The following is a 9,144-nucleotide window of genomic DNA, read 5'->3' as shown; positions in this document are numbered from 1 at the left end:
AGCCTTTCCCTGTCCTGTCAGGGGTCATCACCCACTGTGAATGCCTTTCCCTCTCCTGTCGGTGGTCATCACTCGCTACGGTTGCCTTTTCTTCTCCTATCGAGGGTCCTCGCTCACTATGGTGACTTTACCTTTTTCTGTTGGAGGGTCTTCACCTGCTACAGCACCCTTTCTCTCTCCTATTGGGGATCATCACTTGCTAAGACCGCCTTTCACTCTCCTGTCGGTGGTTATCGCCCACTACAATCGCCTTTTCTTTTCCTTTCGGAAGTCTTCACTCACTACAGCCGCCTCTCACTCTCCTGTCGGGAGTCATCACCTACTACAACCTCCTTTCCCTCTTTTGTCGGGGGTCATCGCTCACAACAGCACCTTGACTTTGTTCTGTTGGGGGTTATCACCCGCTATGGCTACCTTTCCTTCTATCAGGGGTCATGGCTCGCTACGGCTGCCTTTCCTTATGCTTCGCTGTTTCAATGCATATTTTTGCCATAAGATGCAAATTTATTGCAGAAATATCTGCAACCAAATAACATATAGACATAGCCTACTCCGGTAATCCAGCATTGAGTTAAGTGAGATTCACCTGAGGTCACAGCTGGCGATTCCACGGTATCCCAGCTGTGACTTTAGGTGAACTGACCCGAGGGAACCTCATTGAACTCAGCGACCTCACCTCAGCTGAAGTAATTGAGCTCCATTCCGATTATCGGATTAGGTAGTGTATGCACACTAAGTATTTGGGTTGCATACATTTCAGCACCAAATCTGCATCTCTTGACAAAGAAATGCATCAAACTGCATCACGTTTTTGGTGCGTTTTTTTTTTCACAAGTAGATGCAGTTTTCATGCAGACATGTCTGCAACCAAATTCTCAATGTGTGGACACAGCCTAATCTGGCATTGACTTAAGTGATTTCATCTGAGGTGAGGCCAATAAGTTCACTTTAGGTCAGTTCACCTGAGGTCACAGCTGGGATACTCTGGGCACCCCAGCTGTGACGTCAGGTGAACTTATTGAACTCAATGCCGGATTGGGCAAAATGTGCACATTGAGTATTTAGTTGCAGATATTTCTGCATAGAATCTGCATCTCCTGGCAAAAAAAAAAAAAACACATCAAAACCACATGCTTTATTAATGTGGTTTTGGTGCATTTTTATACTAGGATATGCAGATTTGGTGCAGAAATGTCTGCAGCCAAATACTCCTTGTGCGGACAAAGCCTGATCTTGTAATCTGGCATTGCCTTCAATGAGTTCACTTGAGGTGAGGTCACTGAGTTCACCTCAGGTCAGTTCACATCAGGTCACAGCTGAGGTACCGTGGAAAACTCCAGCTGTGAACTCAGTGAAGTCACCGCTCATAGCTGCAGCTCCGTCAGTGTTTTCCTAATGCCGCGGTGCTCAGTCACGTTTTCTAATGTGACCGCGAACTGTGACCTCAGATGTAGCAGAGCTGGGAGCGTTGTGGGACTTTGTGTATATTACATCAGACCTGCAAGGATGTTTTAGGGGTTAATAAATATTAAAAAGGATTTTTTGAAAAAAAAACAACAATTTTTCTCTGTGTTTTGTGTTTATTTCTTTTTACTTACATGATTAGTAATGGGGGATCTCTCTTAGAGCCCTCCGCAATACTAGTGTCCGGCTTGATGACAAGTGGGATTTTTCACAAATCACAGCTGTCATTAATCTCTTATATTATTCCGATTGCCACCGCTTCAGGGTAATTGGGATGAGCCGGGTAAAGGGCAAAGATTAGCGTATCTAATGGATGCACCAATTCTGGGGTAGCTGCCGGCCGCTACTTTACATATATTTTTGCTGTGTCAAAAATGCAGGGTCTTAAGGTACAGTAGGGTAAATAAGTATTTGATCGCTTGCTGATTTTGTAAGTTTGCCCACTGACAAAGACATGAACAGTCTATAATTTTCAGGGTCGGTTAATTTCAACAGTGAGAGATAAAATATCGAAAATATAATCCAGAAAATCACATTGTATACATTTTATAAAATTATTTGCATTTTGCAGAGAGAAATAAGTATTTGATCCCTTTAGCAAACAAGACTTAATATTTGGTGGCCGTCCCCTTGTTGGCCGCCCAGCAGTCAGATGTTTTTGTAGTTGATAATGAGGTTTCATGTCAGGAGGGATTTTGCTCCACTCCTCTTTACAGATCTTCTCTAAATCATTAAGATTTTGAGGCTGTCGCTTGGCAACTCTGAGCTTCAGCTCCTCCATAAGTTTTCTTTTTGAGCCACTCCCTTGTTGCCTTGTCTGTATGTTTTGGGTCATTGTCATGTTGGAAGACCCAGCCACGACCCCTTTTTAATGTCCTGGCGGAGGTAAGGAGGTTGTCACTCAGGATTTTACGATACATGTCTCCATCCATTGTCCCATTGATGCAGAGAAGTAGTCCTGTGCCCTTAGCAGAGAAACACCCCTAAAACATAATATTTCCACCTCCATGCTTGACAGTGGGGACGGTGTTCTTTGGGTCATAGGCAACATTTCTCTTCCTCCAAACACGGCGAGTTGATTTAATGCCAAAGAGGTCAATTTTTGTCTCATCTGAAGCACAGCACCTTCTCCCAATCACTCTCAGAATCATCCATGTGTTCACTGGCAAATTTCAGACAGGCCAACTACACATGGGCCTTCAGAGGAGCCGACGGCACATGGGCCTTCTTCAGACAAACCAGCTGCACATGGGCCTTCTTCAGACAGGCCGGCTGCACATGGGCCTTCTTCATATGAGCTGGCTGCATATGGGTCTTCTTCAGATAGGCCGGCTGCACATGGGCATTCTTCATATGAGCCGGCTGCATATGGGTCTTCTTCAGATAGGCCGGCTGCACATGGGCCTTCTTCAGACGGGCCGGCTGCACATGGGCCTTCTTCATATGAGCCGGCTGCACATGGGCCTTCTTCATATGGGCCGGCTGCACATGGGCCTTCTTCAGATGGGCCGGCTGCACATGGGCCTTCTTGAGCAGTGGGACTTTGCGGGCAGTGCAGGATTTTAAGCCATTACGGTGTAATGTGTTACCAATGGTTTTCTTGGTGACCGTGGTCCCAGCTGCCTTGAGATCATTAACAAGTTCCCCCCATGTAGTTTTAGGCTGATCTCTCACCTTCCTCATGATCCTGGAGACCCCACGAGGTGAGATTTTGCGTGGAGCCCCAGGTCGGTGTGGATTGACACCCATTTTGTATTTCTTACATTTTCTTACTATTGCACCAGCAGTTATCTCCTCCTCACCCAGCGTCTTACTTATGGATTTGTAGCCCATTCCAACCTTGTGCAGGTCTATGATCTTGTCACTGACGTCCTTAGAAAGCTCTTTGGTCGCCCCATGTTGTAGAGGTTAGCGTCTGACTGATTAATGGAGTCTGTGGACAGGAGTCTTTATACAGGGGACAATGTAAGAGCTGTCTCTAATGCAGGTAATGAGGGGATTAGGAGCGCCTAAGTGTCTGTAGGAGCCAGAACTCTTAATGGGATCAAATACTTATTTCTCTCTGCAAAATGCAAATACATATATATAATTTATACAATGTGATTTTTTGGATTTTATTTTGGATTTTCTATTTCTCACTGTTAAAATTAACCGACCCTTAAAATTATAGCCAGTCCATGTCTTTGTCAGTGTGCAGAGTTACAATCAGCGAGGGATCCAATACTTATTTCCTTCACTGTATGTGCAAACGTTAAGTATTTGGTTCAGATGTTTCTTCATCTCTTGGCAGTAAAAATCCAGCTGCAAAACCTCTGAAAGAATTGACATCCTGGAGATTTATATCTGCACCAAATCTGCAAGGAAAAAGTCAGCGACGTGAGCCGAGACCTCAGGATTCTCTGCAGGATTTGTGGCAAACCTGCACTTAAAAAAACGCATTTAAAAAAGTGATAAAACCGCATCATGTGCATGTGACGCCCTGGACTAGCCAGGTAGTCACAGGTAAGCCCTTGCACAAACACCCGTCCCCTAAAAAGGTGTCATCAGCCAACCTTAAAACCCTAGTCACCTCCCTCAGAATTTGATGGACACACCAGGGGGCGTGCCCAGGCGGTTGGACGTACCCACCGAGGAGTTCACTGGTCCTGAGGCAGGAAAAACAGTAGTCAGTTTTTGACAGTGAAGTGAAGTTCAGGAGCAGAGGCAGACCTGTGCCAGGTCTGCCTAAGCCTAACACCAGGTGTCTGGGTCGGAGCCCAGTCACCTCTGGCTAGGAGGCAAACGGTGGCCTCAGCCTGCAGGAGCCAGGAAGACGGCTCGGTGGAACCGTAAGGGACCGGGGCAGGGTAGTGGCCCGCCAGTACCGAACCGGGGAACCGACTGGAAACCGGAGCACAAAAGGGGGGTACTCAGACCCTGAAACGCGGTCCTGAAACTACCGGACCCCGTTAATTAACTGATTGAGGTCTGGACTTTAGGTCCTCTCCCACCCAAGTCCCGACTAAAGACAACAGCCCACCGAGGGGGATAAAACGCCACCGCTCAGGCAAAGAGATCCCACGGGCCAGCGTCTGCGGGCAAACGGGATCTCCTGACACATACAACGCCAGGGAGCAGGCTCCCGTTGCTGAAGCACGGGCTGTCCACAGCTACACAGAAGGTGCAGGAGAAAGGCGGAGACCACCAACCTGAGTGGGGGACCAGACGCAGCCAGCTGCGGGCACCGACCACCAACTTCTTGGTTTACCAGAGACTCCTGTGCATCTGTAATAGTGAGTACGACCGTGCCCTCGGGCCACGCATTGCCCTGCACCGCCAAGCACCGACACACCACACCAATCCGGGTCCCGGGGCCATCACCCCTACCCACGGAGGGGTTAACACCAAAACTGTGCAACATCTCCCCGGGTGCCTAGTGAACAGCAGCGGTGGTGTCCACATTCACCACAACCCGTGGGTGGCGTCACGAACTCAAACCAAAAACCACGGCCCCGGCCGTAACCCTATCCTCCTCAAAGCGTCAGCCCCTTCCAGAGCGAAGTGATTCCCGGTCCGGAGGCGCTCGAGCCACCCACAAACGAGCGCGGGGCGGTACATGCACACAACCATCCGCACATGACTCCATCAATGAAGTTTTATCAAAGCCAAATACCAGGAAATATCAAAAACAAAGCGGCTTCATGTAAAACACGACGCACCGAACAAAGACCAAAAACAGCATCAAAAACGCGATCGAAACGCAAGAAACCGAAGTCACATAAGAAGAGCAGACAATATGCCACATCAGATTCTCATGGAGGGAGCGCAGACCTCTGGGAGATTTTATTGTTTTTCCTATTTCTTAGATTGGAGAATTCCCAGTGACTTGTATTATAAGGTGCAAAAGTGTCTACAGTATGGAGAACGCCTAAAGAACGGCCGGTCACGTCTCATCATCACTGGCGACTGTGGAGACCGCAAATAGTTACAGGAAAAGCCTGAAGATGTGAACTATGAGTTACATCCACCCACGCTCCCATCATCCTCACACTCCCATCATCCACCCACAGTCCCATCATCCTCACACTCCCATCATCCACCCACACTCCCATCATCCACCCACACTCCCATCATCCTCACACTCCCATCTTCCACCCACACTCCCATCATCCACCCACACTCCCATCATCCTCACACTCCCATCATCAACTCACACTCCCATCATCCTTACACTCCCATCATCCACTCACTCCTATCATCCACCCACACTCCCATCATACTTACACTCCCATCATCCTCACACTCCCATCATCCACCCACAGTCCCATCATCCTCACACTCCCATCATCCACCCACACTCCCATCATCCTCACACTCCCATCATCAACTCATTCCTATCATCCACCCACACTCCCATCATCCACCCACACTCCCATCATCCTCACACTCCCATCATCAACTCATTCCTATCATCCACCCACACTCCCATCATCGTCACACTCCCATCATCCACCCACACTCCCATCATCCACCCACACTCCCATCATCCTCACACTCCCATCATCCTCACACTCCCATCATCCTCACACTCCCATCATCCTCACACTCCCACCATCCACTCACACTCCCATCATCCTCTCACACTCCCATCATCCTCTCACACTCCCATCATCCTCTCACATCACATCATCCACCCATGCTCCCATCATCCTGTCACTCCAATCATCCTCACACTGCCATCATCCTTACACTCCCATCATCCACTCACTCCTATCATCCACCCACACTCCCATCATCCTCACACTCCCATCATCAACTCACACTCCCATCATCCTTACACTCCCATCATTCACTCATACTTCCATCATCCTCACACTCCCATCATCCTCACACTCCCATCATCCTCACACTCCCATCATCCTCACACTCCCATCATCAACTCACACTCCCATCATCCTTACACTCCCATCATCCACTCACACTCCCATCATCCTCTCACACTCCCATCATCCTCTCACACTCCCATCATCCTCTCACATCACATCATCCACCCATGCTCCCATCATCCTCTCACTCCAATCATCCTCACACTCCAATCATCCTTACACTCCCATCATCCACTCACACTCCCATAATCCTCTCACTACATTAGCATGCCTAAAATAGCCATCTGTAGCTGCCCGAGATCCATTAGATGTGACAGGCTCGGCGCTTTACCCGGGTTCCCACGGTATGACCTCTGGTGACCTGAAGCACCCTGGCTTAAAATACGGGGCTGTGCCAAGCACCCCTACTACCCTTTAACACTGACAGCGCCAGCCGGGAATCAGGGAGAGCAGCCCGCATCCCCCTGCCGGCACTATCAATGTTAAAGGGCTGCACATCTAATCATGAACCAGGACGCTCAGGATGAGCAGATGTCTGCGCTCACACTGTTTCCTCCTCTGTTCATCCTGAGCTTCCTGGTTCATGAATAGATGTGCAGCACTATACCAGTGACAGTCCTGGCAGTGGGTGCGGGCTGCACTCCCCGGTCCCCGGCCGGCACTGTAAGGGGCACGTCTGACTGCAACCAATCACAGACACCAGGACGGGCGGTGGGCAGAAGATGCAGTGCATATGTATGAGCAATGATGAGTGGCACAGGGAAGCCGCAGGAGCAGCGTACAGCAGCGCGGGAGCAGTTACAGCCGTGACAGAGCCTCGGTAATTATGAAGCGCTCACTTTATTCCTATTTTCTTTATTTTTCCTTTATTTTTTTTAATTTCTTGAGTGTTTCGGATCCGGATCAAACGTCCACAATCCCGAGCCCGGGTCCGGCACCTATAAAGCCGTGCGGATCCAGTCTTTTACAGTCCAAGGCCGCCCATCATTACTATCAACTTTACCTCCATGTGCACGAAGAATGTGCTCGGAGGCTCCCGACAAAGTACGAGTGGTTTTATTTAAGCGTCCTAGATCTGTTCAGATATCAGAGGCGTATCTAGGGGGGTGCTAGTGGGGTATGTGCGCCGGGCGTACCTGTCAGGGGGCGCCATCGGGCCGCCTTATGCGGCAGTCACAGTGTCCTCTGCGGCTGTGTTTTTCTGATCACAGCTGATCACACTGCTGACATCACTTCAGCACCGCAGAGGCGGCAGACAACGCTGAGGAAAAGTGCTCCAGTGGAGCTGAAGACACCGAAGAGAAACAGTATGGGGTGAGGGGGGACGTATATATGGATACAGTATGGTGGGAGAGAGGGTGGGGAAGTATGTATGGATACTACAGTATGGTGGGAGAGAGGGTGGGGAAGTATGTATGGATACAGTATGGGGTGAGGAAGGACGAATGTATGGATAAAGTATGGTGGGAGAGAGGGAGGGGAAATATGTATGGATACAGTATGGTGGGAGAGAGGGTGGGGAAGTATGTATGGATACAGTATGGGGTGAGGGAGGACGAATGTATGGATACAGTATGGTGGGAGAGAGGCTGGGGAAGTATGTATGGATACAGTATGGTGGGAGAGAGGGTGGGGAAATATGAATGGATACAGTATGGTGGGAGAGAGGGTGGGGAAGTATGTATGGATACAGTATGGGGTGAAGGAGGACGAATGTATGGATACAGTATGGCGGGAGAGAGGCTGGGGAAGTATGTATGGATACAGTATGGTGGGAGAGAGGGTGGGGAAGTATGTATGGATACAGTATGGTGGGAGAGAGGGTGGGGAAGTATGTATGGATACAGTATGGTGGGAGAGAGGGTGGGGAAATATGTATGGATACAGTATGGTGGGAGAGAGGGTGGGGAAGTATGTACGGATATAGTATGGTGGGAGAGAGGGTGGGGAAGTATATATGGATACAGTATGGTGGGAGAGAGGGTGGGGAAGTATGTATGGATACAGTATGGTGGGAGAGAGGGTGGGGAAGTATGTATGGATACAGTATGGTGGGAGAGAGGGTGGGGAAGTATGTATGGATACAGTATGGTGGGAGAGAGGGTGGGGAAATATGTACGGATACAGTATGGTGGGAGAGAGGGTGGGGAAGTATGTACGGATATAGTATGGTGGGAGAGAGGGTGGGGAAGTATATATGGATACAGTATGGTGGAAGAGAGGGTGGGAAAGTATGTATGGATACAGTATGGTGGGAGAGAGGGTGGGGAGGTATGTATGGACACAGCATGGTGGGAGAGAGGGTGGGGAAGTATGTATGGATACAGTATGGTGGGAGTGAGGGTGGGGAAGTATGTATGGACACAGCATGGTGGGAAAGAGAGTGGAGAAGTATATATGGATACAGTATGGTGGGAGAGAGGGTGGGGAAGTATGTACGGATATAGTATGGTGGGAGAGAGGGTGGGGAAGTATATATGGATACAGTATGGTGGAAGAGAGGGTGGGAAAGTATGTATGGATACAGTATGGTGGGAGAGAGGGTGGGGAAGTATGTATGGATACAGTATGGTGAGAGTGAGGGTGGGGAAGTATGTATGGACACAGCATGGTGGGAAAGAGAGTGGAGAAGTATATATGGATACAGTATGGTGGGAGAGAGGGTGGGGAAGAAGAAGTATCCATTGTGCACAGTATTGGGGGAGAGAGGGTGCCGAGTGTCATGCTACTTGTGATTGGATCACAGCTGTGGAGAAAGTGCTCCCTCCCTCTTTGCGGCCTGTCTCTGTGTATATCACACTGCACTCTGACGACA

The sequence above is a fragment of the Anomaloglossus baeobatrachus genome, chromosome 6 (assembly GCF_048569485.1).
Source record: "Anomaloglossus baeobatrachus isolate aAnoBae1 chromosome 6, aAnoBae1.hap1, whole genome shotgun sequence".
NCBI classification, from domain to species: Eukaryota; Metazoa; Chordata; class Amphibia; order Anura; family Aromobatidae; genus Anomaloglossus; species Anomaloglossus baeobatrachus.
This window is presented reverse-complemented; position numbering follows the sequence as displayed.